The sequence below is a fragment of the Pan troglodytes genome, chromosome 2 (genome assembly GCF_028858775.2).
Source record: "Pan troglodytes isolate AG18354 chromosome 2, NHGRI_mPanTro3-v2.0_pri, whole genome shotgun sequence".
NCBI lineage: Eukaryota > Metazoa > Chordata > Mammalia > Primates > Hominidae > Pan > Pan troglodytes.
The window spans coordinates 15,223,485-15,246,107 of record NC_086015.1 but is presented as its reverse complement, the minus strand read 5'-3'; the positions used below and the strand labels follow the sequence as shown (position 1 = coordinate 15,246,107).

General features: G+C 46.3%; 1 protein-coding gene across 4 annotated transcripts in view; it reads right to left on the bottom strand.

Annotated features, from left to right (window-relative positions):
- Positions 1 to 22,623, bottom strand: part of HRH1 (histamine receptor H1) — a 125,838-nt gene that overhangs the window by 36,975 nt on the left and 66,240 nt on the right. The window lies entirely within an intron of this gene.

Genomic DNA, 22,623 nt, shown 5'->3' with positions numbered 1-22,623 from the left:
AAAGAGGCATTCACCTGTCCCCTCTTCCCTGATCATCCCTCGGGGATACCTGGAGTGCCTGCCAGATCAGAGTTTGAGAGATCTGCCCTGGCAGTCGCCTGACTAGGCCTACATATCCTCTCGTGTCTGGCCAGCCTTCCAGAGAGCAGTCTGTCCCTCTCTCCGACTCCAGCCGGCCAGGCCTGGTTCTCACATCGTCAAAAATAAAAGGAGTTAAAAGAAGCCAAGCGATTAGGCAAGAAAAGGAAATGAAGGCATCCAGACTTGAAGGAAAGAAGTGAAACTATTTGAAGATAACATGGTCTTGTTTGTAGAAAATCCTGGGGAATCTACAAGAAAATTTTTAGAACTCACAAATGAGTTCCAGGGGCCCAAGTCCTCAGTTTGGCCTTGAAGGGGTCCCTTGGTCTCCTGGCCCTGCTCCCCCTTTCCTGTGGCACTTCCCAGCACTCCTCCTGTGAGTGGCTCTTAGCAGCCGCAGTGGAGCATCCACTTGGACGTTGCCCACTTTCCCCTCTCTTCTCCCTGCCTGGGTAGAGCCTTTGAAGAGCTTCTGTCTCATCTTCACCTCATCCCTAAAGTCCTTAAATAAGGGGCATATTTATCGAGGATAAGAATTGGACCTGTGTTATCTCATTCAATCCCCACAGCAACCTTTGGAAGTGGGAACTGTAATTATCACCCCCATTTTTCAGATGAGGCTCTGGGAACCTACGCCCCTGGTCCAACCTCACAGTTATGAGGCCCACTGGGCTTGAAAGCAAGGGCTGCCTGACTCTAACATCCAATTTCTTTTTTTTTTTTTTTTGAGATGGAGTCTCACTCAGTCGCCCAGGCTGGAGTGCAGTGGCGCATACTCGGCTCACTGCAAGCTCCGCCTCCTGGGTTCACGCCATTCTCCTGCCTCAGCCTCCCGAGTAGCTGGGACTACAGGTGCCCACCACCATGCCCGGCTAATTTTTTTTGTATTTTTTAGTAGAGACCGGGTTTCACCGTGTTAGCCAGGATGGTCTCGATATCCTGACCTTATGATCCGCCTGCTGCGGCGTCCCAAAGTGCTGGGATTACAGGCGTGAGCCACCGCGCCTGGCCCTCCAACATCCAATTTCTTAACCCGAAATTTGGAAAGAGAAGTGAGGCCCAATTCTAATGCTTCCTCCCCTAGCTAGATGTATCTCTTCTTTCCCTGACCCAGACTCCAAGGCTGATAAGCTATCAGTGTGTAGAGCTGACTCTGTACTGTGATTATTTATGTAGAGCTTTTCTCTCCCGTTTGGCTGGAAGATCCATGGGAGCAGAGGCCACGTCTTATTCAGCCTCACATGCTAGAACTGCTTGGCACATGGTAGGCATGCACATTGCATGGCTTCAGAAAGAGTGAAACGAGATGGTTGAGGCACAATAAAGAGAACAAATGTGTGTTCTCTTTTGCATGCACAGGAGAGATGGCCTCAATCATATTTGGGGTGTCAGGATGATGTGGCTGGAACATGTCATGGGGAAAGGCCATCCCCCTCCTTGCTGACAGTGCCGTCTGTGTCCCCTCAAGGCTACGGAAGAGTCATCCTGGAGAGAAGGGCCCAGTCTTCAGGGCAAGGATTTGTGTGCTCATCTTTGTTTACTGTGTGTTTGGCACAGTAGAAAATATTTGTTGAATGAATTTGCTGTGTGACGCCGAACCCTTCTCTCAACTTCTCCAGGCCTCCTCTGTTAAACAAGGAGGTTGCTCAAGATCAGGGATTTTTCAAACATTCCCCTTTCCCCCTTTTCTTGGTAGCGCAACTACTGGTTTATGTAACAATTTATATAAGACAGATAGAAGCAGCTTGCTGCTGTAGCTGGAGTGGAGTGGGGGAACCCACAGCCCTGTCTACTTGACTCCCCCTCTTTGCCCCACACTCCCCAGAGGCCCCTCAGAGCAGCTTGAGAACAGTCAAGCTGGAGGAACTCTAAAGGGCGCTGAAATTCGGAGAGCTCTGTAAGGAGAGTCCACATTTTTTTTTTTTGAGATGGAGTCTCACTCTGTCGCCCAGGCTGGAGCGCAGTGGCGCCATCTCTGCTCACTGCAAGCTCCGCCTCCTGGGTTCACACCATTCTCCTGCCTCAGCCTCTCGAGTGGCTGGGACTACAGGCGCCCGCCACCACGCCCGGCTAATTTTTTTTTGTATTTTTAGTAGAGATGGGGTTTCACCATGTTAGCCAGGATGGTCTCGATCTCCTAACCTTGTGGTCCACCTGCCTCAGTCTCCCAAAGTGCTGGGATTACAGGCATGAGCCACTGTGCCTGGCCTTTTTTTTTTTTTTTTTTTTTTTTTTTTTTTTTTGAGACGAAGTCTCGCTCTGTTGCCAGGCTGGAGTGTGATGGTACGATCTCGACTCACTGCAACCTCTGCCTCCTGGATTCAAGCGATTCTCCTGCCGCAGCTTCCTGAGTAGCTGGGACTACAGGCACGCGCCACCAAGCCCAGCTAATTTTTGTATTTTTAGCAGAGGTGGGGTTTCACCCTGTTGGCCAGGATAGTCTTGATCTCTTGACCTCATGATCCGCCTGCCTTGGCCTCCCAAAGTGCCAGGATTACAGGCATGAGCCACCACACCCGGCTGGAGCGTCTGCATTTTAAAAGAGTGGCTCTGAAAAGAGAAAATCCTTTACCACACATTTGGACAACTATTATTTAATGCGCTTGAATGGTGGAATGTAAGGGCCTTGATTAGGAGTGGGAAGGTGTAGTGTTGTCTTAGGATGGAGAGTTTATGTTTCCCAGGACCTCTAAACCCCCCTGGGTCTAGGGGGCCACTAGTTCTGCCTTACTATTTGTGCAAGTGGGCCCTGACGCACAGCTCGCCAGCAGACACTCGGCGGCTGTACTTTCCCGTCAGCCTGCCATCTTCTTCTTCTAAGTGGCTATCTGCTTCACTCCTGCTTTTCTCCATTGATTTTTCCCTCCTCTTGTTTTCCAGAACTCACAAAAACCTCCACTGGTTCTAAGCATTTTACATAGTGCTGTGAACTTGCTGGAGGAAGTGGAATAAATGGATGCGTGATAGGCAAATCACCCTAGATTTTGGTATTTGAGTTAAAATTCCACACAACACCTGGGATATATAATCACACAGAAACCACTTAGCTTCTTGTGAAAACAATCACAGAGTCTAGGAAATGGAAAAATAATCATAGTTTTCATAAATTGTCCCCATGAGGACCTGCTCAATGCTGGGAAGTTCCAGCTGTGCACACTTCCAGCTGTGGCTGCACCCACCCTCACTCCCACCCCATCCTGTGCCTCCTGCCACCTTGCTATTTACCCAGTTCCTGACTGTGGGTGTTCAAGAGAGCTATTAAGTGACTACTGGTATCTAGCCGAGATGCTCCCCTGTACAATCTGAACAACTACACCATCACTGGAATAAAGGATTACTGGACACTTTTAAAGAGAAACTGATATACTCATGTTCATAGCAGCATTATTCACAATAACCAGAAGGTGGAAGCAACCCACATGTCCATCAGCAGATGAATGGGGAAACAGAATGTGGTCCTCACATACCATGGAATATTTTTAAGCCTTAAAAAAGGAAGGGCATCTGGCACGTGGTATCACCTGGATGAACCTTGAGGACATTCTGCTAAGTAAAATATGCCAATCAGAGAAAGAGAAATACTGCATGATTCCACTTATATAAAGTCCCTAGAGCCATCAAATTCATAGAGATAAAAAGTGGAATGGTGGCTGCCGGGGGCTGCGGGAAGGAGGAAAGGGGAGTTAGTGTTTAATGGGCACAGAATTTCAGTTTTGCAAAGTGAAGAGTTCTGGAGGTGGATGGTGGTGATGGGTGGTGATGGGCGCATGACTGCGTGGTTGTGAATGTAGTTAGTGTCACTGAACCATGCATATAAAATGGTTAAACTAGTAAGTATTATGGATATATATATATATATATATATATATATATATATATATTTTTTTTTTTTTTTTTTTGAGATGGAGTCTCGCTCCGTTGCCCAGGCTGGAGTGCAATGGTGTGATCTCGGCTCACTGCAACCTCTGCCTCCTGGGTTCAAGCGATTCTCCTGCCTCAGCCTCCCAAGTAGCTGGGATTACAGGTGCACGCCGCCACGGCCGGCTAATTTTTTTTGTATTTTAGTAGAGACAGGGTTTCACCGTGTTGCCCAGGCTGGTCTTAAACTCCTGAGCCCAGGAAATCCACCCACCTCGGCCTCCCAAAGTGCTAGGATTATAGGCGTGAGCCACCGCACCTGGCCCCGTGTTACCGATATTTTACCACAATTAAAAATAAATAAATAAATGAGAAACTAAACAGCTCCTTAAAACACTTTGACAAGGTCTAACATTAAAGGATTTGTCAACTTAAGGGCATCTTAAGAAGAAATCCTCCTGGGAATTCATGGTAGACTGAATGGAGGTGTCTTGTGGTAGAGAGCACTGATTGAGTTGTTACACTTTAAACCAAATTTTCTTATAAACTCATATTCCCACGCCCAGATACTTTGGAGGTAGTGACTCCAGAGAGTCTATTTAACATTGAACTTGATTTCTCCTTCTCACCTCAGTTAAAGAATTGGGGATTGGTCTCTTTTATGCTCCTGGGGAAGCAGGATTCTGAATAAAACTGTCTCTGTGATTGGTTTTCTTTTTTTGTTATTGACATAGAACAATCATAAAATCATGAAATGCAGCAAAATAATGTGTACATTATTATTCTACTTATATAAAACAGAGAAATGCGGCGGGGGGGAAGTGAATCTTTGAGAGGTAGGCCACCCTTCCCTGGGGTTGCTATAATGAACCTCAACTTGTCTGTTCTTTAAGTTCAGCGCAGCCCGATAAAGGAGGGCAAACAAGGTTTACAAGAGGCAGCCCAACAGGAAGGGTAAAACCAGCATGATCTTCCCTGCACAGGATGACGGAAACCAACTTACCGTCTCAGCTGTGTGTCTAAGGTGCATTTTCACCTGCCGGTGTGCATGGGCAGCCCTGCAGCTCCACACCGCCTCTTGCTAGTTGCCTGCTGGAGTGGCTGCAGGCTCTGCACTGGGTTGTAGGAAACCCAAGCACCGGCAGCCTCATTCCTAAGCCCCTTGCATACCAACAAACAGGACCCTCCACCTCAGCAGTACTGTTCTCACAGAGGACAGGGATTCTCAGGACAGTGATGAGGTAACCGGCCTCAGAGACCGGCGGCCTTACCAAGACTATACAGCAAGTCAGGGTTGGAGCTGACAGTGGCACTTGGGGTTTCTTAGACCCAGGTCCAATTCTTTTTGGAACGAAACAACTAACATTTATAGCAGTTACCCCAGGCCAGGCGTGGTGCTTGGGGATTGATAGGTATTGTTTTATTAAAGTCCCACCACAATGCTAGGAGGTAATTACTATTACAATTACTTTTCCAGATTACTAATTGAGTCTTAGAGAGCTTAAGTAATTTGCCAAAAGTCACGGAGCTAACAAAAGGCAGAATCTGGATTTTAACCTTGGTCTGCGTGACTACTCTGTTTGTAGCCAATACTTCCCTCCTTTTTCAGAAAATTTTTGGTAAAAAAAAAAAAAAAAAAAAAAAAAAACACATTAAGTTACCACAATTAAAATAAATAAGAAAGAAACTAAACAGCTCCTTAAAGCATTTTGACAAGGTCTAACATTAAAGGATTTGTCAATTTAAGGTCATCTTAGGAAGAAATCTTCCTGGGAATTCAGGGTAGACTGAATGGACGTGTCTTGCAGCAGATACCAGTGCATTCATTGAATTGTTACACATTAAATTAAATTTTCTTTCCTTTTTTTTTTTTTTTTTTTTTTTTTGAGATGAAGTCTCAACTCTTATTGCCCGAGCTGGAGTGCTGTGGCATAAACTCAGTTCACTGCAAGCTCCACCTCCCAGGTCCAAGCGATTCTCCTGCTTCAGCCTCCCAAGTAGCTAGGACTGCAGGCACACACCACCATTCCCAGCTAATTTTTGTATTTTTAGTAGAGACGGGGGTTTCACTATGTTGGCCAGGCTGGTTTTGAACTCCTGACCTCGTGATCCGCCCGCCTCGGCCTCCCAAAGTGCTGGGATTACAGGCATGAGCCACCGTGCCCAGCCTATTTATTTTTAACTGTGGCAAAATACCTACAGTAAAACACTTACCACTTTAACCATTTTACATGCACAGTTCAATGATACTAACTACATTCACAAACACGCAACCATGAACTCATCGCCACCATCCATCTCCAGAATTCGTATAATAATCCATTATTTCATGTGCTAGGTTTGTATGGTTTTCTGGAGTCACTGCTCCCTGAGGTATTTAGACATGGCAATATGAATTTATAAGAAAATTTAGGCCAGGCGCGGTCGCTCACTCCTGTAATCCCAGCACTTTAAGAGGCTGAGGTGGGTGGATCACGAGGTCAGGAGTTCAAGACCAGCCTGGCCAACATAGTGAAACCCTGTCTCTACTAAAAATACAAAAAATTAGCTGGGCATGGTGGCTTATGCCTGTAATCCCAGCTACTCAGAGGCTGAGGCAGGAAAATTGCTTGAACCTAGGAGGTGGAGGTTGCAGTGAGCCGAGATCACGCCACAGCACTCCAGCCTGGGCAACAGAGCAAGACTCTGTCTCCAAAAATAAATAAATAAATAAATAAGTAAATAAACAAGGCTGGGCACGGTGGCTCACGCCTGTAATCCCAGCACTTTGGGAGGCCGAGGCGGGCAGATCACCTGAGGTCAGGAGTTTGAGACCAGCCTGGGCAACATGGTGAAACCCCATCTCTATGAAAAATACAAAAAATTAGCTGGGTGTGGTGGCCCACGCTATAATCCCAGCTACTCAGGAGACTGAGGCAGGAGAATCACTTGAACTTGGGAGGTGGAGGCTGCAGTGAGCCGAGATCATGCCACTGCACTCCAGTCTGGGCGACAGAGCAAGCCTCCATCTCAAGAATAAATAAATAAATGAGAAAGAGAACTTTGCTGTGTGCTCCTCATATGTGTCCCGTCCCACCCATGGCCCCCACAAGAAACCACTGTCCTGACTTTTAAGGAATCACTCTTGTGTCTTTTAATTTTTTTTTTTTTTTTTTTTTTTTTGAGATGGAGTCTCACTCTGTTGCCTAGGTTGGAGTGCGGTAGCACAATCTCAGCTCACTGCAAGCTCCACCTCCCGGGTTCAAGCTATTCTCCTGCCTCAGCCTCCTGAGTAGCTGGGACTACAGGCACCTGCCACCACGCCTGGCTAATTTTTTTTTGTATTTTTAACAGAGACGGGGTTTCACCATATTGGCCAGGCTGGTCTCGAACTCCTGACCTTGTGATCCACCCGCCTTGGCCTCCCAAAGTGCTGGGATTACAGGCGTGAGCCACCGCGCCTGGCCTTAAAATTGTTTTCTTACTCAAATGTACATACCTAGATACTACATTCTTGATCATTTGAAAAATTTGCTGCCTTTTAATTCTTTTTAAATTTGTGGGTTCCTCATTCATCCTTTTATTTCCTTATACTTTTTCCTTGAAAGAATCTGGAAGTTTGACTGTTGCATCTCCCTTGGCCTGACATTGCTGACTGCACACTCGAGGTTCTGTTCAACACACTGCTCTGTCCTGTGATCGTCCTGTGAATTGCCAGCTGAATCCAGAGACTGGCTCAGGCTCAGGATTGATCCCTTTGGTCAGACTGCAGGTGGGGCTTGGCTTCTCTAGGTGGTATATAATGTCTGTTTGTCTCATTTTCTAATAATCTTAGCAGCTGTTATACTTAATACCTATCTCTATTCCTCTGTTCTCTTAAAAATTCTAATTGTGTAAAATAGATATAATACAGAATTTACCATTTTAACCATTTTAAAGTGTACAGATCAGCAATGTTAAGTACATTCATATTGTTGTGCAACCAATCTCCAGAACTCTCTTTATCTTGTAAAACTGAAACTCTATATTTACTGAACAACTCTCCATTTCTCCCTCCCTCAACCCCTGGCACTCACCATTCCACTTCCTTTTTCTTTTTTTTTGAGACTGAGTCTCGCTCTGTCACCCAAGCTGGAGTGCAATGGCACCATCTCGGCTCACTGCAACCTCCGTCTGCCGGGTTCAAGTGATTCTCCTGCCTCAGCCTCCTGAGTAGCTGAGATTACAGGCACCTGCCATCATGCCTGGATAATTTTTGTATTTTTGTAGAGACAGGGTTTCACTATGTTGGCCAGGCTGGTCTTGAACTCCTGACCTCAGGTGATCCGCCTGCCTCAGCCTTCCAAAGGGCTGGGATTACAGGTGTGAGCCACTGCGCCTGGCCCCACTTCGTTTTTCTTTCTGTTTTTTTTTTTTTTTTGGTTTTGTTTGTTTGTGTGTTTGTTTTTGGAGACGGAGTCTCCCTCTGTTGCCCAGGCTGGGGTGCAGTGGCGCAATCTTGGCTCACTGTAACCTCCGCCTCCTGGGTTCAAGCAATTCTGCTGCCTCAGCCTCCTGAGTAGCTGGGACTACAGGCACACCGCACCAAGCCTGGCTAATTTTTTTGTATTTTTAGTAGAGATGGAGTTTCACCGTGTTGCCCAGGCTGCTTTTGAACTCCTGAGCTCAGGCAATCCGCCCGCCTCGGCCTCCCAAAGTGCTAGGATTACAGGCATGAGCCACCACACCTGGCCTGTTTTTTGGTTGTTCTTTTTTTTTTTGAGACAGAATCTAGCTTTGTCACCCAGGCTGGTGTGCAGTGGTACAACCTCGGCTCCCTGCAACCTCCACCTCCTGGCTTCAAGTGATTCTCCTGCCTCAGCCTCCCAAGTAGCTGGGATCACAGGCACATGCCAGCATGTCCAGCTAAGTTTTTGTATTTTTAGTACAGACGGGATTTCAGTATGTTACCCAGACTGGTCTTGAACTCTTGACCTCAAGAGATCCACCTGCCTCGGTCTCCCAAAGTGCTTGGATTACAGGCATGAGCCACTGCACCTGGTCTCCACTTTCTGTCTCCATGAGTTTGAGTACGCCAGGGACCTCATATAGGCAGATTCATATACTACGTGCCCTTTTGTGACTGGCTGATTTATCTTAGCATAACGTCCTCAGGTTTCATCCACACTGTAGCATATCACAGGATTTCCTTTCTTTTGGATGCTGAATAATATTTTATTGTATGAATACGCCACATTTTGTGTATCCATTCATCCTCTGATGGACACTGGCTGCTTCCACTCTTCGGCTGCTGTGAATAATGCGGCTATGAACATGCGTGTATACAGACGTCTCTTCAAGACCCTGCTTTCAATTCTTTCAGGTATATACTGAGAAACGGAATTGTTGGGTGGCATGGTAATTCTATGTTTAATTTTTTGAGGAGCTGCCATACTGTTTTCCATAGTGGCTGCACCATTTTAGATTCTCATCCTTTATGCTCTTTTAATGTTCATTTCCACCAGTCACCACTCAGGGAGTGTTCAGGGCCCTCGACTAACCATATTGGGATCCAAAAGGTAATGTTCCCTCTAATAGTCCCAAACTGGGAACTACATGCAAGTCCAGTAACAGGGGATCCATTAAATCGTAGATCCCTAACATGGAATCCCACGTAGCCATTTAAAATATTGTTGGGAAGAGTATTTGATGACATGAAAAGATGTCTCTAATACTTGTTTAAGTTAAAAAAAAAGGAGGCTACAAAACAGAATGTGTATGTGTAGGGTAAATCCATAGTTTTGGTAAAAAGACAACTGCGTATTAGTAGGAAGAGCTGTCTTAACTGACCCTCACTTAACTGATTCACTGAATTAGTCAAAGTCCCTCACCCCTGCCACTTGTAAAACACAGTGACCCGGCTGGGCGCGGTGGCTCACGCCTGTAATCCCAGCACTCTGAGAGGCCGAGGCGGGCGGATCACGAGGTCAGGAGATCGAGACCATCCTGGCTAACACAGTGAAACCCTGTCTCTACTAAAAAATACAAAAAATTAGCCAGGTGTAGTGGCAGGCGCCTGTGGTCCCAGTTACTCGGGAGGCTGAGGCAGGAGAATGGCGTCAACCTGGGAGGCAGAGCTTGCAGTGAGCTGAGATCGTGCCACTGCACTCCAGCCTGGGAGATAGAGCGAGACTCTATCTCAAAAAAAATCAAAAACAAAACAAAAAAACCCCAAAAACACAGTGCCCCAATAGCTTTCGTTTTTACACCTTCTGCTCCCAACTATTCAGTTGTACAATGAGTAAGAGTCACCTTAGTCCCAAGTTAGTTGTTTCCAAACTTGTTTATTCTAGTTGTATTATATATGGTATGAATGAATTACACGTGACACAATAAGGTGAAATATGAGTGCAAAAAGTCTCCATGGGAGCAAAGTCAAATATTTGGAGAAGATGCCTTAAACAAGTGTTAAATTACGGGTGGATCAGACAAGGGTAAAAGCCTGGGACACCACCTCTTGGAGGGGAACTATCTTTCTGAGTTATCACCTAGAGTGCCAATTATTTTCACCTTTATTGTCCTGAATTTTCACAGCTCTCCATGGTAAGCGATCAGCCATGTCATAGTCACCAACTATGTAGAGTCAAGAGACTATTTTTATTCTGTTGCAAACCTTCAGGTCAGCCTATTATAGGTATCTATAGAATTCATTCCTGCAGTGGCAAATATGTGGCATTTGTCCTACCATTCTCCCATCCTAAACCCATGGCTGATATCATGAACCCATCACCAGATTTTATCCTGCTAAATCCACACTGTAGTATCAGAACTCTCTGGTTAGCCACAACAAATCAACTGGGGATGACATGTCATGTGACATGAAACCTATGCTGCCTCCCCAACCTCCTCAGGTTACAGAAGGCTTTAAAAAAATCAGGTAGAAAATTAAACATATACAAAGTGTCTAAAGTCCTGGCCCCTGGGCCCCTGGACTGAATATACTGTTTTATACATGGTAAGCATTCAGTGTTCATTGAATGAATGAATGAATGAATGAATGAATGACAATGCATGGTCTCCTGCTTTCCAAAGCTCACCATTCAGTCTTTCTCCCTCGCATCATCCTTCTTAGTTTCCCCTGACACCTGTGCTCTGAATTTCCTCCCAGTCTATAGGACAGCAGAAGGCCACAGTGCCCAGAAATCCCACCATTACCGACTGGTTTCTTTTGGATGTGATATCCCATTCAGGGTTATTTGCAGGTGACCTCAATACCAGAATCATAAACAACTAATAACTTCTGCCTCTCTTCAGGAAGGCTGTGACACGCCAACAAAATGATTCCCAGAAGACTGCGTTACTAACTGTGAAGCACTCTGCCCCAGGAAGGGGGCTGTAAATCAGACTTCTTGTTTTATTTCACTGCTGTACAGCTTTTGGAAAGCACCGACCAGCCTCTCTTCTTCCAGAAAGGAAAAAAATGCTTCCATCTCCTTATTCTGCTTTCCCCTCCCCCTCCTGTTTGCAGCCTCTGGAGTTCAGGGAACATATCTGACCTGTCCCTGAACATTCTCCCTTCTGCCTCTTTGTCGCACTGTTCCATCTTCCCACACCACCCTTCCACAAACCCCACGCTGACCCCCTGAGACCCTTGCCCGGCCCCAGGCCCACCTCAGATGCCACCCGCCAAGGAGCCTTCCCTCATTCCAACCACCTGGGCAGAAAACCTGCCATCTCTTCACGTGATAGTCCTTTGGAAGCACCTTCGATTTTCTTTAGCACATTCTACCTTATTTTGCTGGTCTAAAGTAGTAACAGTCCAGGGCAGCCACCGTTTATCGAGAGCTTTGAGTGTGCCAGTCACCATGCAAAGGACTTACATGCCATTATTGTTTGAATGTTTGTGTCTCTCCAAAATTCATGTTGGAGCTTTGGGAGGTGATTAGGCTATGAGGGCTCCACCCTCGTGAATGGGATTAATGCCCTCATAAGGGAGGCTCGAGAGAGCTGCCTGGCTCTTCTGTCTTTTCTGTCATGTGAGAACACATTGTCCCTTCCACCTCTTCCATCACAGGAGGACACCTAGATGGCACCATTTATGAGGAAGGAACCCTCCCTACACACTTAACCTGCTGGCACCTTGATCTTGGACTTCCTAGGCTTCAGAGGAAATGAATTTCTGTACTTTATAAATTATCCAGTCTCGGGTATTTTATTAAAGCTTACAAACAGACTTGTATTATCTCCTTTATCTTGCCTCTATAGCCATGTCCATTTTATTGAGGCTCAGAGATGCTAAGGAGCCCAAGGTCACACAGCTAGTAAGGAACAGGTCCAGGCATTCATTCATTAATGAATTCATTAATTCGTTCAATCAACCAATCTTTACTTATTTATTAAAGGCCTATAATGTGCTAGTCAAAGTCTAGATGTTGGGAAAATAACAGTAATCAAGTCAAAGTGCTCGTCCACAAGGAGCTACCATTCTAGCGGAAGAAACATATCCTAAAGAAAAACACAAGTCAATAAATACTGTGTCAGGTGGTGATAAATGCTACGGGGAAGAAAGAGGGTTAGTGATGGCTGAAGTGGGTCTGCTGTTTATATAGGGTGGTCAAGGTGATCTGGCAACATTTGAGCAGAGATCTAAAGGAAATGAGTCATGCAGAGATCTGCAGGAAAAAACATCACAGGAGGTGGGAACAGCCTATGCAAAGGCCCTGGGGTGGGCACATCTATGATATGTTGGAGAGGCAGCGAGGAGTTTAGTGTGGCTGGAGCTGAGTGAGTGAGGGGAGATAAACTTAGGTGACAGGGGTTAGATCACGGAGGGCCTCGTGGTCATGGCAGAAACTTCGGTTTTGACTTTGATGAAACAGGGAGCCACTAAAGGACAACTCCCAGAACCCATGTCCTTAATTGCTATGCTATACTACTGATGGATTACGTGAATGAATGCCGAAAGGTACTTGTGGACTTTTTCTCATTAAAACCAGCAGGATGGTGGCCCAGAGAGTCTAGAAACAACCCATGGAAGGGCAAGATGTGAGTTAACAAGGAGGGCTAACTAGGAAGGGGGAAAAGTGCCCATCGACTTGGTTGCCAGGAGTCTCTGAGGCTCCCACAGCACAGGACTGTGTGGGGCCCTGTGATAGCCCCAGTGGGTCCTCTACCTGGATTTGCAGAGTAGATTTTCCAGGCCTGCCCCAGATGGGTCTCAGCCCTTCCATGAAATATGTCCTTTGCTAACAAGAGGCAGTGAGAAAAAGCCAATGTCTGCAATGACTCACCAGAGAGAAATGAAAATTGTGCCCAGACTGGAAAAGAACCCATCTGAAAGTGACACATTTGCCTCCAAAATATATATACATATATATAAAGCTTTTTCTTTTCTTTTTCCTTCTCATTTGAAGGAAGGCAGAGCCTTCTCACATACGCTGCCTCACAGCAGGAAAATCTACTCTGCAAACTTCTGAAATTCCTGTCCTTATTCCTGTCGCAATTCTATGAGGCAAAAGGATATCATATCTGGGGAGGTGGCCATTTGACGGCAGGACAGCAAGCATGTGCCCTGGCATTCCCAGGACAATCCCAATAGCAAATATTCTTCTGATTGGCTGCCCCCCTCCCCCAGCCCCACTGCCAACTAACCAGCTATTCTCAGACTTGGGAGTGCATACGTTAAAATGCAGATTCTGGGAACTCTGATTCAGGAGGTCTGGGAGGAAGCCCGGACACTGCATTTCAAATAGAGAACCTCCAATGATTCTGATACAGCCTGTCTAAGAAACGCTTCTCCAAACCACAGGAATAGTCCCAGTAGCCCTAGCCTTCTGCATCTATGCTTAAAGGATGAAGTGACTCCAGTCCTTTCTCAGACCACAGGGAGGCACATTTTAGCTCCTGGCAGAGGTCAGAATGCTCCTGGCCAAATCAGAGTGGTGGAGAATCTTGAAATCCCAGTCCTTGCCCCTGTCCATTCCAACTGTCTTCATTTATCTTCCTGACTTGAGCTTCTGGACTCTGCCGAGCATTTGCTCTCTGGGTCATAGCCAGGAAGGCCCCGGTGCTGAGGCATGGAGCTGCCCTGGGTCTTGGATACAAGCCATAGCTGGAGAGGGGGTCAGACCTTGCCCAAGTCTCTGATCATGAAGTATAACAGAAATGCCTAATTGTGATTATGAAACACTGTTTCACATCTTAATTTGTTGAAGTTACATGTTGACAGTAGGTACTGCCTTAGCAGGTGGAAACAAAAGGGTCCTGCATCTATTACTACTGTAATTTACTGGAATAAGGAGCCACCAGATGCAGCCCTGGCTCACACCCCTTCCTCATGAATTACAAAGCTGGTCTGAGGGCCCTGTCCATTGCTGGCTTTGGGCACCAACATTGCTAATTAAAATCTTCCTGTGGTGCACTCCACTTTGCTGAGATCTCTGCTCAGATGCCATCTCCCTTACCCACTGGTCTAAATGACTCTCTCCCCAGTGCCCTTCTCTTGTTATTTCTAACCTCTTAGCCTACTTTATTTTCCTTCAGAGCATCCACCACTACTTGAATTACAAATTGATTTATTTGCTTGCTACTTTAGCATCTGCCTTAATCCATCTAGAAGGTAAGTTCTTTAAGAGCTATGATCTTGTCATGTTCAACACTGTATTTTGATGCCTTGCACATAACAGGCACTCAACTGATAGTTGCTGAATGAATCAATCAATGATAAATCAATGAATGTTACAATGTTCTGAGGGCCCTGGAGTCATGTCTAACTGCATGATGCTCTACTTATTGGATCCAGTGGTCTTTGCGGACTAAGCAGATACACAAAAAATAACAACAGCTGCTTTTTTTTTTTTTTCTTTTGAGACAGTATCTTGCTCTGTTGCATAGGCTGGAGTGCAGTGGCACAATCTTGGTTCACTGCAACCTCTGCCTCCCGAGCTCAAGCAATCCTCCCACCTTGGCCTCCCCGGTAGCTGGGACTGTGAATGCACACCACCACACCTGACTAATTTTTGTATTTTTTGGTAGAGATGGGGTTTCACCGCATTGCCCAGGCTGGCCTCAAACACCTGGGCTCAAATGATCCGCCTGCCTTGGGCTCCCAGAGTGCTGGGATTACAGGTGTGAGCCTCCGCACCCAGCCAATAGCTGCTTTTATTTAGTGCTTACTATGTACTGGGTGTACACACCATCTCATTTTATCCTCAGAGTAGTTTTGCACGGTCGGGATTATTAACCCCATTTATTTATTTTTTTTTTTTTGAGACAGGGTCTCGTTTTGTCACCCAGGCTGGACACACTGGCGTGTTCAATAGTTCACGGCAGCCTCAACCTCCCGGGCTCAAGCAACTCTCCCATCTCAGCGTCCCGAGTAGCTGAGACCACAGGCACTCACCACCATGCCCAGCTAATTTTTGTATCTTTTTTGGTAGAGACAGGGTTTCACCATGTTGCCCAGGTTGCTCTGAACTCCTGGGCTCAAGTGATCTGCCTGCCTCAGCCTGCCAAAGTGCTGGGATTACAGGCATGAGCCACTGCATGTGGCCCTATTAACTCCACATAAGAGATATAAAAACCAATGACAAAGTCACCCAGCCAGTAAGGGAAGAGGCGGAATTCAAACTTAAGTCATTTAATGCCAAGGTCTTCACTGTGTCTCACGACAACTGCATTTGATGCGATCTAACTTGTGTTGACACTGGGATAGGATCCAGAGACAAGCAAGACAAGGTCCCTAATGCCAGAAGTTCAGGGTCTATCTCGGCAGCACAGCAGAATAAGGATGAGCAAGCAATTAGAATTCACCTCCACATCCGAGCCTCATCCTGTACTAGCTGAGCCTCAGCTCCCTTCTCTGTAAAATAGAGTACTAATTCACCAAAATAATGGAGTCATAAGTCACCAGTCCTCTGCTATGTGAGGACACAGCAAGAAGGCAGCCACCTGCAAGCGAGAAGAGGCCCCACACCACAGCCTGGCCATGGTGGCACCCTGATCTCAGACTTCCAGCCACCAGACCTGTGAGAAATCAATGTTTGCTGTTAAGGCCACCTAGTCCATGATATTTTGTTATATATAGCAGCCTGAACTAAAACAGTAGTGATTCTGGAAGTTAGGTCTACTAGCCAAACACTGTGAACCACTGATACATTTAATTCCATTACACAGATCCAAAGTAGTTTTATTATCAAACTAAAGGTACAAAGAAAAGAGTCAAGAATCTCTAGGCAATTAAAAATTAGCATCACAATCTAGGTGCGGCGGCTCATGCCCATAATCCCAGTATTTAGGATTCCCAGTACTGGGGAGGCTGAGGCGGGAGGATCACTTGAGGCCAGGAGTTCAAGATCAGCCTGGGCAATAGAGCAAGAACCTACCTCTACAAAAAATATAAAAAGTAGTCAGGCATGGTGGCATAAGCCTGTAGTCCCCGCTACTTGGGAGGCTAAGGTGGGAGGATTGCTTGAGTCCAGTTATTTGAGACTGCAGTGAGCTATAATCATACTACTGCACTCCAGCCTGGACAGCAGAGCAAGACTCTTAAAAAAATTACCATCACAAATCAATTATGTTCAAATCTCTCTGTTAATAAGTATTTCTTGATTGGGCTGTTTAGATTTTAGCGTCTACGTGGGCAATACAAGGCAGTTGAGGGTGAAGGAAACTGGCATCTCATGGCTGGGGTGATGCAAATTATTACTCTCTGTGGGCAGTTTTGTAGGTTTTACTCAAAATCTTTAAAATGTACATATTCTTTGGCTCTGCAGTTCTACTTCTGAGAATCTTTCATCCCACAGGGTAGAAAAAGATGTTCACCATAGTGTTATTTTTATTACTGGAAAGTGGGACACAATATAAACAGCAGTCATTATGGGACTGGTCCCATGTTAGCACACAAGAACACCAGGATGGTATACAGTGATTAATAATCATGTGGCTTTCTCTGCTGACATGGGAAAGTGTCCATAATAGTTTGTCAAATTAAGAAGATGACAAAACGATACATAATCATATTTCTGTAACATCGTATGTATGGGTGTGTACGCTTGCAGAAAAGTCTACAAAAATATTCCCTGGATTGTTCACAGTGGCTTTATCTTGGTAGAAGGATTTCAAGTGATATTTTTTCAAACTTTTGATTTAACAGATAGTATTGTGTTAGGAAGCTAAGCAAAAAAACCCCCAAAAAACAAAAAACTAGAGTGGCCGGGAGTGGTGGCTCATGCCTGTAATTCTAGCACTTTGGGAGGCCAAGGCGGGTAGATCGCTTGAGCTCAGAAGTTGGAGACCAGCCTGGCCAACATGGCGAAACTGTCTCTACAAAAAAATACAAAAATTAGCTGGGCGCAGTGGTACATGTCTGGAATTTCAGCTACTTGGGAGGCTGAGTCATGAGAATCACTTGAACCTGGGAGGCAGAGGTCACAGTGAGCCAAGATTGCACCACTGCACTCCAGCCTGGGTGACAGAGTGAGAGCCTGTCTCAAAAAAAAAAAAAAAGAAAAAGAAAAAACTGGAGTCAATCTAAAATTGCTTTAAAGAAAAGTGTTGAGGAAATAATAGAACAGGCAGGAAAGAGATGTGACAAAATGGCAAAGGGGAGTGTGAAAGTTTGGCAAACACAGTTTTAAATTCTTCATCCTGCTCTTGTGTGGAAAGACTGTCTGCTCTTGCTTCTAAGTGATAAACATCTTAGTGGGAAAACCTCTTCCTTTTATTTACCCATTGACCCAGTTTTGGTGGTCAATGACGCCCGCCCTTCCAGACAGATGTTGGGGCATGGGCCAGACAGGCCCGCTGGGTACACAGGGATGCCCACTCTTCTCCCTTGATCCTGCAGTGGCTCCCTAGGGCCTCCAAGTAGGGGGAGTAGTTCTGTTGATGGAGGGGTCACTATGTACAAAGACTGAGCTGAAATTTCTTGCACACCTTCTCAGAATCACCCTAGGAGGGAAGCTTTTTGATTGACCCCATTTTATTGAAAAAGAAACTAAGGCTCACAGAGGTCAAGGGTCTTGTCCAAGATCACACAGCAAGTAAGCGAAGGACCTCACGCTCCAGTCAGGTCGGCCTCTTTCTTTTGTTTTTTTGAGACAGAGTCTCGCTCTGTCGCCCAGGCTGGAGTGCAGTGGCATGATCTCGGCTCACTGCAAGCTCCGCCTCCCAGGTTCACGCCATTCTCCTGCCTCAGCCTCCTGAGCAGCTAGGACTACAGGCGCCTGCCACCACGCCCGGCTAATTTTTTGTATTTTTTTTTTTTAAGTAGAGACGGGGTTTCACCGTGTTAGCCAGGATCGTCTGGATCTCCTGACCTCGTGATCCACCCGCCTTGGCCTCCCAAAGTGCTAGGATTACAGGCGTGGGACACCGTGCTCAGCACAGGTCAGCCTCTTTCTAGGACCCATCACTCTGAACCTCTAGTAAGTTCTGCCTGAGCCTGGCCTTCAGGGCTGAGCATGACCTGGCTTCTGTCTACCTTTCCCGCCTTCCCCTCCCACTGCTGCCCCCTGCCCACCGTCAACCCTCAGACCCCAAACTTCAATACACCCCAGTATCTCACACCTCCATGCCACTGCACCTGCTGTGCCCTCCCTGAAGCCTGTCCCACTGCAAACCTTCAGAGACTTCCATCCGTCCTTCAACTCTCAGACCGAGTGTGCCCTTCTCTGTAATCCCTCCTTCCTTGACTCCGCCCCGATAAGACAAAAGCCCTCCTCAGACCTCCCCACACTCCTCCTCCAGCTTCCCCCTCCTCAGCTCTCCCACCCTATTCCGTCATTGACTTTCCCTTGTCTGTCCCTTTCCACAGGTCCTTGTGCCCTTCGAGGGTGCAGACGGTGGTCTCTGCATCTCCTTTGCTCCACGTGCCAGGCACAGGTGCCTGGGAACTACAGAAGAGGTTGAATAGAAGGCTTAACAATGAGTTTGGAAGTCAGGCACAGAGGGTTTGACTTCCAGGGGCACCCCTTGCCAGCTGTATGACCCTGGCAAGTCACTCTTCCTCTCTGCGCCTTGGTCCCTGCATCTATAAATTGCTGTAAGGATGAAATTACATAATTATAGGTAAAGCACCTGGCACAGTGAACAGTCCACAAATCTTAGCTATAATAACAATGACGTCAGTTAAGTAACTCACTTAGAAACAAAACTGGCCACTGAAGTGGAGGGCCAGTCAAGTGGAGTCAAGTGCTGGGAGGAAGTCCAGGCCAGCAGGCCAACTTTGGTATACAAAGATGTGAAAACACGCTTGGCGTGGTGGCTCATGCCTGTAATCCCAGCACTTCGGAAGGCCGAAGCAGGCAGATCACCTGAGGTCAGGAGTTCCAGACCAGCCTGGCCAAGATGGCGAAACTCTGTCTCTACTAAAAATACAAAAATTAGCCAGGCGTGTTGGCGTGTGCCTGTAGTCCCGGCTACTCCTCGGGAGGCTGAGGCAGGAGAATCACTTGAACCTGGGAGGCAGAAGTTGCAGTGGGCCGAGATTGCACCATTGCACTCCAGCCTGGGTGACAGAGCAAGACCCTGTCTCAAAACAAAAAAACAAAGATGTGAAAACAGCCAACCACCAGGTGGCAATCCATGCAAGAGCCCAGCTGCCGGGTGTGCCCCAGCTTCAAGCCAGACAGACGTCAGACATCCAGGGCCTGGGGAAGGTCCAGCCCCAAATGGCAGCCATCTGATAGCAGCAAAAGAAAACCTGTGGGCCAGGCGCGGTGGCTCACGCCTGTAATCTCAGCACTTTGGGAGGCCGCGGCGGGCGGATCACAAGGTCAGGAGTTCAAGACCAGCTTGGCCAATATGGTGAAACCCCGTCTCTACTAAAAATACAAAAATTAACTGGGTGTGGTGGTGCACGCCTGTAGTCCCAGCTACTCAAGAGGCTGAGGCAGAAGAATCACTTGAATCTGGGAGGCGGAGGTTACAGTGAGCCGAGATAGTGCCGCTGCACTCCAGCCTGGGCAACAGAACGAGACTCTGTCTCAAAAAAAAAAAAAAAAGAAAACCTGTGAACCTGGGGGCTGGGGAACAGAGCTCTTGCCCATGCGAAACATGGGGTGCTGGGAGAGCTCATGAAAATGTACATCATTCATGTGCCATGCGCTTGCTGTGAGTACTTCCCATGCATAATTCCATTTCAGCCTCATGGCAGCCTTTCGCAGTTGATGTTGTTATCCCATTTCAGAGAGGAGTAAACTGAGGCCCAGAGAAGTTAAAAAACTTGCCCAAGGACATACAGCTAGTGAGTGGTGGAGCTGGGATTTGAACCCAGGCAGTCTGTTTCCAGAGAACTGCTTCAGGCCCTCCTGCCCCTATCAAGAGGCCAGGGCAGGGCAGAGCCTACAGGTGGGACTCCAGGGGTCCAGAGCTGGATGATCTACACACAGGGGATCACATGATGCAAGCAGTTTCCGTACAATGCGTTCTATTTAGGGTGGGTTGTCCTTCTCCAGAAGGAAGAATTTCTCCCTGGAGACTGGCCAGATGCAGCCTGGTGGGTGGCAGTGCATACATTCCCATCTCCTCAGACCTACCTACCAAGAACAGCCGCGCTGATGAGAGTCCTGTGTCACTGGCAAAATTGCTTCCAAATTGCCTTCTTCATTAACTGTGCAAATTTGCATCTTAATTAGGCTTAATGGAATACAATTACCAGACCCCACGTTTCTCTCTCTGATTTCAAGCAAGGATGCCACAGAGACAGGCCAGAAGCCAAAAACGTGGGGCTGGAGGGAGCCTGGTTGGGCTCTCCCTGCAGGAAACCTCACATCTGGGAAAAGAGGGGCCAGGCGCTACCCAGCGGGGACTGCACTTGGTACATCCAGGCTCCTGAACTGAGGAGACCATGGGATTTGGAATCAAGCTTTGGGAAGCCTGCCTCTGCCTCTGACCAGTGGAGGACTGACCCTTTCTGAGCCTCTGTTTTCTCATTTGTAAAATGGAGATGGTGATAACATTTACTATGGGGTAGCTGCAGGGATCAAAGGTGATCGCGTGTGTGTTAGCACCTGGTAAAGCACCTAACACGTAGTTTGTTCTCTTTCTCCATGCCCTCCCTTTCTGAGGCCCACGAGGTTGTGCAGAGCTGATCCCGGCCTTCCCCTTCGGTGATTCAGTGAGTGTCAGCTTATTTCATCCACCCTTCCATGCTCTGGCCATACACACTTTTGAGTCCTGGGAAGGCTCTAAGCTCCTTCCTGTCTTGTGAGCTTTTCAAGTGCTATTCCCTCTGCTTGGAACACCTGACCCCTGGTTAGTACCTACTCATCCTTCCAATCTCAGCTCAAACAGCACTGTCTCCAGGAAGCCTTCCCTAGCCCCAGAAGAAACTCTCCTAACATCATTTATCTATGGGATTATTTAATATGTGTCCCTCTCTCTCCCACAGACAGTAAGCTTCATGAGTGCAGAGAACACTTCTATTGTGTTCTCTGTTGCATCTCCAGCTCCTGGCTCAGGGCTTATCACATAGTAGGTCCCATTCATGTCTGTTTAATGGATGGATATGAACATCCCACTGAGCCTCAGCGAATGTCAAGTGGGAGCCATAATCTCATCCTTATGGTGCTGTGAAATCATTAAATGATTTTTGGCACACAGTAGGTGTTTGACGAATGAGATACCTATTCTCCCATTCCTTTCAATTAAGGAAAAGTTAGAAGCAGGCATATAGGTAGCTTAAAGGACAGCATGTTCATGGATAGGAACCCCCAATATTGTCTAGATGTCAGTTTTTACCAACTTGATTTATAGATTTAATGCAACCCCAATCAAAATTCCAGCAAGTTATTTTGTGGATATAAGCAAACTGATTATGAAGTTTATATGGAGAGCAAAAGACCCAGAATAACCAACACAATATTGAGGGAGAAGAGCAAAGTTGGCAGACTGACACTACCCAACTTTAAGACTTACTATAAAGCTACAGTAATTAATATGGTATTGGTGAAACAATAAACAGAGTAATGGAACAGAATCCAGAATCCAGAGATAAATCGACATAAATACAGTCAAGTTGTTTTTGACAAAAGGGCAAAGTCAATACAATGGAGAAAAATTCTTTTCAGCAAATGGTGCTGGAACAACTGGACATCCACATGCAAAAAAGTACATCTAGATACAGACCTTACACCCTTCAGACAAAGTAACTCAAAATGGACCATAAGCCTAAGCATAAAACCAAAATTATAAAACTCCTAGAAGATAACACAGGAGAAAACCTGGATGACCTTGGGTTGGCAATGACTTTTTAGATACAATACCAAAGACATGCTCCTTGAAAGAAATAATTAATTGAGAAGCCGGAAGGCAAAATGGTACAGCCATTTTGGAAGACAGTTTGGCCGTTTCTCACAAAACTAAATATACTCTTACCATACCATGCAGAAATTATACTATTATACTCCTTGGTGTTTACCCAAGAGTTGAAAACTTGTGTCTACACAAAAATCTGCACGAGTGTTTAAAGCAGCTTTATTTTTATTTATAATTGCCAAAGCTTGGAGGCAAGTAAGATGTCCTTTGGTAAGTGAATGGGTAAACTATGGTTCATCCAGATAATGAGATACTATTCAATGTTAAAAATAAATAAGCTATCAAGCCATGGGGAGAGATGGAGGAAACTGACATGCATACTATTAAGTGAAAGAAGTCCATCTGAAAACGCTACGTACTATATGGTTCCAACTGTATGATGTCCTGGAAAAGGCAAAACTTTGGAAA